Here is a 6,000-nt window from a genome sequence, read left to right on the forward strand (position 1 = left end):
TTGCCGTTGCGGCGCGGTGTGTGGTGGGGGAGCGGGGTGCAGTGGGGATGCTTAGAGGGGGGCTGTGTGTGGAGCTTGCACTGTGTGGGTGTGGCTTCGTCGGCTATGGAGTTCACCTGTGGGGGTGTGCCTCTGTGGGTGAGGGGATTCGTGGCGTTTGGGTTCGGGGGCATGTGTTCGTTATTGGTGTCCTTGTTGGGGGTGGCCCTGTGGGGAGGTTCATGTTGGGGTTCACTGGGGGTGGGAGACTCATGGGGTTGGGATCGAAGCTCATTTGGGGGTCGGGACTGCTCTGTCCTGGGGTGGCTCCGGTTGGCGGGCTGGTATGAGCCTTGTGGACCCCTCTTTTGTACATAGCCCCCTCTCCGAAGATGGATGGGGATTGTAGGGGACTGGGTTGGGGGCGGGGGTCGGGGTCATCCGGGTCTGGGCAGTGCCGACGCTGCCTGCCTGTCTCTGCCCCAGGAGAGAAGGGGACTTCCTCCTGGTTTTCCTCCTGGTTCCGGGCGCTGGTTGCCCCTAGGGGTACCGGTGCCTGGACCTGGGAGTATAGAGCATGCATGGGGAGTGTGAGTGAGTGTGCGAGGTCCATTGTTGTTTGTCTTTACGTTGGGTGCGAGTGATTTTACGTGTATGCATGAGGGTGGGAGTGGATGATTGTGACTGTGTGAGCCTGTTTTTTTGTTTTTTCTTGTGACATGTTGGGTCTTGGACTGCTCCCTCTCCTGGATCAGCATAGGCCCCCCCATATTATGGAGGGCCTATTTCCTCCCTGCCACACTATCTGCCGGTGGTTGGAGTCTCTGCCCACTGGTGTACTTGTGGATCTCAGTGTCTGGGGCTGGGTGCTTTGGTGTGTGGTGGCTTACTCCCGGTGGCTGCTTGCTGGGGCCTGGCCCCCTGGGCTCTGTCGGGCCTCTGCTTGGGGGATGGTGTGTCCCGGGGTCTTGGGTCTCTGGGTCCACGGCTGGATCTGCTCAGGCGTGGACGGCTGCCGGCAGGGCCTGTGGGCTCATCGCTGTGGCTCCCTGGGGCTTCTGCACTGTCGCTGCTGGGTGGTTCCCCTGGGACTCTCCACTGCTCTTCTCTGGGGGGGTTGCGGTGGTCCCGGCGGTGGTTCTCCTGGGGTTCCTGTGCTTTGGGGAGCCTTTGGATGTCTGTGGCTCAGATCTCCTCAGTGTCCGTCCGGGGACCATGCGGCAGGTCTGTGGGTCCTCACACTCGCTATTGCATATTTTTGTGGAGAAACCTTGTATACAAAAGCGTGTCCAAACTCATACTCACAGGTGTTAAGCTTCAGGTGTTGACAGATACACAGATGTTCTATATTGGGCTGCACCTCTCACTAAGTACATTTTACATTCATAAGTACCGTGTACTATTTTGTTAAAAAAACAAAAAACAAAAAAAAAACAGCTGCAAGTGTATAAGCAAGCAGGGTGTATTCTTGTATTCTCTTCATCCTTCTTTCTCTCCTCCACTCTTTCCTCCTTTTCTCCCCTTTTTCTCTTTTTCCCCATCTCTCTCTTTTTCGAGCTTCTTTTTCCCTTTTCATTTCAGACTCCATGTCCATAACAATTGAAATATTCCTAAAGAAGTTTATAATAAAGTTTATTTTATAAATTTCAAGCAGAGCTTTAAAGCATTAGCTGTGATGCTCCGCTTGTGAAAGTAAATCTGTTGGGTAATTTCTTGGCACTCAGAAAACAATTCCTGTCCAGTCCAGCAGAGTGGCTGGACAGGATAACTAGGTGCTCAGAGGTGCCCTGAACAACAGAGAGGAGAGAGGAACTGAGCTGCCGTCCCCCTGTATTTTGAGACAACAAGGAGTGACAGAGACAGCTGATAAATCACTCGCTCATTTTGCAGATGTCAGAGCTAACAGCAGTGCAAAGTCACACTGTGGAACCAGTGGGCTTTATATCAGTATGTGTCTACGTATGCCTTTCAAAAAATGTTTAATCAGTAAGTGGTTAAAAACTGTTCTGTCACCAAAACCCTAAGAACAGAAGGAAATAGCCACTGCATACATTTTAATTGTGCTAAAAGTTAGATTTTGGTTCATCGGCTGTTGGAGAAATGACAACAGACATGAAATGCAATCCACTCCTTTCTCCACACACCAGCACTGAAAACTGTCCATATAAATGTTGTCTGATACCAGCTGCTACAGGTTTGGGAACCACGGTGTACCTGTGCACTCGGGAGCTATGAGAATCATAGCTGTTCCTCCTGAACCCGATTCGGGATCAGCTGAAAAGGAGGAAAAGGATGAGTGTTATGGAACATCTTTGGCCATGGACTGTAAGTGAAACAGTCCAGGTCTAACAATGTGCCTTGGAAAACTGTAAAGCATTTTTTTCCTATGTTGTAATTTTACCTTAACTGTACAGTCGCTTATTCTTACTTTCTGTCTACATTTGACCATTGTCTGAATCTGCATGTTTTGATTTGCCTGTCACTTTGCTGATGGTATGTCTGAATTTCCCCATTGAGGGACAATAAAGAAATAAATTGTACATTAACTAAGCTTCTTCTCCATCTCAAAATTTTTCCCACAGCTTTCATGAAGAAGATTTTACTTGTCATAGCATCTAATTTGATTAAATAATAACCTAATCCCTTTTTTCAAGTGTTTTCCCCCAGACTTAGAAACACCAATTATCAAACCACTGCTGAAAAAGAGTAATCTGGACAAGATGCCACTGCAAAATTACAGGCCCATCTCAACTCATTCAGTCAGTCAGTCATTTTCTACCACAGTGGGTCGCAGGGAAGCTGGTGCCTATCTCCAGCAATCTATGGGCAAGAGGCGGGGTACACCCTGGACAGGTCGCCAGTCCGTCGCAGGGCAACACACAAACAACCATGCACACACTGATTCATACACCTAAGGTGTGTGAATGAGTGTGTGCATGGTAGCGTGTGTGCACTCTAAATTGTTAGGCAATTTAGAGTGACCAATTAACCTAACAGGCATGTCTTTGGACTGTGGGAGGAAGCCAGAGTACCCGGTGAGAACCCGCGCATGCACGGGGAGAACATGCAAACTTCATGCAGAAAGACCCCCGGCCGGGAATCGAACCCAGGACCTTCTTGCTGCAAGGCAACAGTGCTACCAACCACCGTGCAGCCCAACTCAACTCATTCATCAGTAAGTTATTACAAAACCCTTGTTTCAACAGTTAAAGACCTTCTTAACAATGACCAGCAGTGTTGATGTCTTCCAGTCAGGTTTCTGTGCTCACCACAGTACTGAGACTGCCCTTGTCAAGGTGTCTTCACACATCTGCCTAAAAAGTCAATCAGACAGCTGCAGCTGACCAGAACACTGCTGCCCACATCCTCACTAAATCTAAGAAAGTGGATCACACCACCCCAGTGTTAAAATCTTTACATTGGCTCCCTGTATCTCAGAGAATATACTTTAAAGTAATTCTGTTAGGTATAAGACACTGAATGACTTCGCATCAAAATACATAAAAGATTTGTTATCGTTGTATGTACCTTTCAGACCACTCAGGTCTCTGGTTCTCAGGTCTCAGGTCTTCTGCATCCCCAGAATCAGAACCAAACATGGGAAAGCAGCATTCAGTTTGTATGATCTGCTAATCTGAATCAAACTTCTATACTTCTATTTGAGCTACTGTTGCCTTTCTGTCATCTTGAACAAGTTTGCCCTCTGATGTCTGACATCAACAAGGTATTTTTCTCCATATAACTGCCTTTTGTGCCTTTTCATGGATATTTTCTGTTCTGAATTCTATGTGAATCTGAGAGATGGTTGATCATTTATTTTTCAGCAGACCACTAGTTTTTAATACTCAGACCTTTTTTGCCTAGATGTCCAGCAACAGCACTGTGATAGTATTCTACACTGATTACAGATCATCTAAACCATAGTTTGTGATCTTTGAAACATTTAATATATCTGTGAAAACTAACAAAATAATGGGGATTCTTAGTTTACCCAAAAACGTGGTCAAAAATCTCATCTCGTCTCTTTCTTGTGAACCCAGCATCGCACATCCTCTCATCTTGGTAGCCAAACGGATCGTTACACCACTTCTTGTTAGCCATTGTTATAATATCTACAACACAGATAGAAAAGGTGTGACAGGGAGAAATTCTATCTGCTTATTCAATCTCCAAGTCCCGGACATTACCAAGGTATTGAAGAGAGCCCAAACTTTTTCTGTTTTCCCTTACAGTCTTCAAGTTTCCTAGTTTACAATCACTTCACACTCTAACACACCTGCTCTTCTGAGAAAGAGGTTGAGACAGAGAGGCAAAATCTCCTTTCAACCTCTCACCAACTCAAGCACATCTGCCTGCCTAAAGCACACACAGAGTGAAAGCATGAGGCAGACACACAGAGAGGGAGTTGCTTCTTCTTAAAAATAAACCCCAGAATCTTTGAATAGTTGTGTGAATTTGCATGAGTGAAAAAGAGCAATAGCTTACCTGTCGAGTGACACCAAGGCTCAGGAGCGTCTTTTTGTCTTCCTGATCTACAGATAACTTTCTGAACGCAAGAGAGCAACCAAGATGTTAAAGAATGCCAATGGGACTCTCCCCTTCACTCACTCCTTCCTCTATGACAGAGGCATACAGATAAAGAGAGGGGGAGAGGCCATATTGCACACAAAATGGAGGTGAGGTGTGTGTGTGTGTGTGTGTGTGTGTGTGTGTGTGTGTTTATACATACATGACAATAAAAAGTATTCGTGCTCACTGAACTTATGTCCATATTCTGTCACAATACAATCACAGGCTTGTGTTGTGGTTTATTTTATTGGGATTTTATAGACCAACATAAAGTAGTGTGTAACTATAACAGAACTATGAAGGAAAATTATACGTTGTTTTAAAAGGTTATTACAAGTTAAAACTAAAAAGTGTGGTGGGTATTTGTAATCAACCTCCCACCGAAATTACAGCTGTATGTCTGTTTGGGTAGTCTGTTTTGCCAGCTTTGAACATCAAAAGAGTGAAACTTTTGCCCATACTTTACAAACAATAGCTCTAGCTCAGTCAGATGTGATGTAGTGTGTCAGTGAGCATACATTTCCTGGAATGGACTCTTAGCTGGATTTAGGTCTGGGCCTTTGCTGCACCTTTTTATCACATTAATGTATTTCCCAGTCTCAAGTGTTTTGCAGCCCCTTTTAATACGGGTGTGTATTCAGCTCCATCTATCTTCCCATTAACTCTAATAGGCTTCCCAGTCCCGAATGAAGAAAAGCATCACCACAAATGGATGCTACCACCAACACGTTTCTACACCGGTACCAGGATGGTGTGTTCTTGGTGATGTCAGCTTTACACCACACATAACATTTCACAACAAGGTGAAAATATTCAATTTTGGTCTCATCTAAACAGAGCATCTTCTTAAACATATTTGCTGTGTCCCCTAACATAGCTTGTGGCAAACTGCGAACAGGGCTTCTAATGGTGTTCTTCTTGCCACTCTTCTAAAAACACTAGATTTGTAGAGTGCACCTCTACTACATGCCCTGTCAATAGACTTTCCTACCTAAGTACAGGATCTCTGGAGCTCTTCCAGGTTTACCATGGGCTTCTTGGGCACTTCTCTGAATAATGCTCTCCTTGTCTGACCTGCCACTTTTTGTGGATTTTTGTGGATCCTAGGGTTTCCAGGTTATACCATACTCTTTCCATTTTCAGATGGTGTTATTGAACAGTGTTCTTTTTACTAATAAGGTTAGTTCTAAAGGCAATTGGTTTTACTGGGTTTTATTTAAAAAATTGCTTAAAAAAGAAGGTTGGATATGTTGTAAATTTGCCCAACAATTTTCAGACTAAAGGAGTGTGAAAACCTTTGCAAGGCACTGTATGGAATGAAATGAAAACAGGTAGAAAAGAAAAATGGGAAAAAAGCTGTAAGGTGTAATGTGTTTTTTATTGTTACTCATTTGAACTCATCTTTACATATAGGAAATAACTAGGATCACGTTATTTTAAAATCTTTCTCTA

The 6,000-nt window shown here is 44.7% G+C and overlaps 1 protein-coding gene across 4 annotated transcripts in view; it reads right to left on the reverse strand.

The window, feature by feature from the left end:
- Positions 1-4,577, reverse strand: part of nphs1 (NPHS1 adhesion molecule, nephrin) — a 94,393-nt gene extending 89,816 nt beyond the window's left edge. For 3 of the 4 annotated variants that reach the window (XM_047358028.1, XM_047358019.1, XM_047358003.1), the window contains exon 1: positions 4,465-4,577. The gene's annotated coding sequence lies outside the window, so the exon portion shown is untranslated. The remainder of the gene's footprint in view (positions 1-4,464) is intronic. The other variant, XM_047358011.1, reaches the window with a different exon arrangement.
- Positions 4,578-6,000: the final 1,423 nt, after the last annotated feature.

Source organism: Girardinichthys multiradiatus, chromosome 3, assembly GCF_021462225.1.
Source record: "Girardinichthys multiradiatus isolate DD_20200921_A chromosome 3, DD_fGirMul_XY1, whole genome shotgun sequence".
Taxonomy (NCBI): Eukaryota; Metazoa; Chordata; class Actinopteri; order Cyprinodontiformes; family Goodeidae; genus Girardinichthys; species Girardinichthys multiradiatus.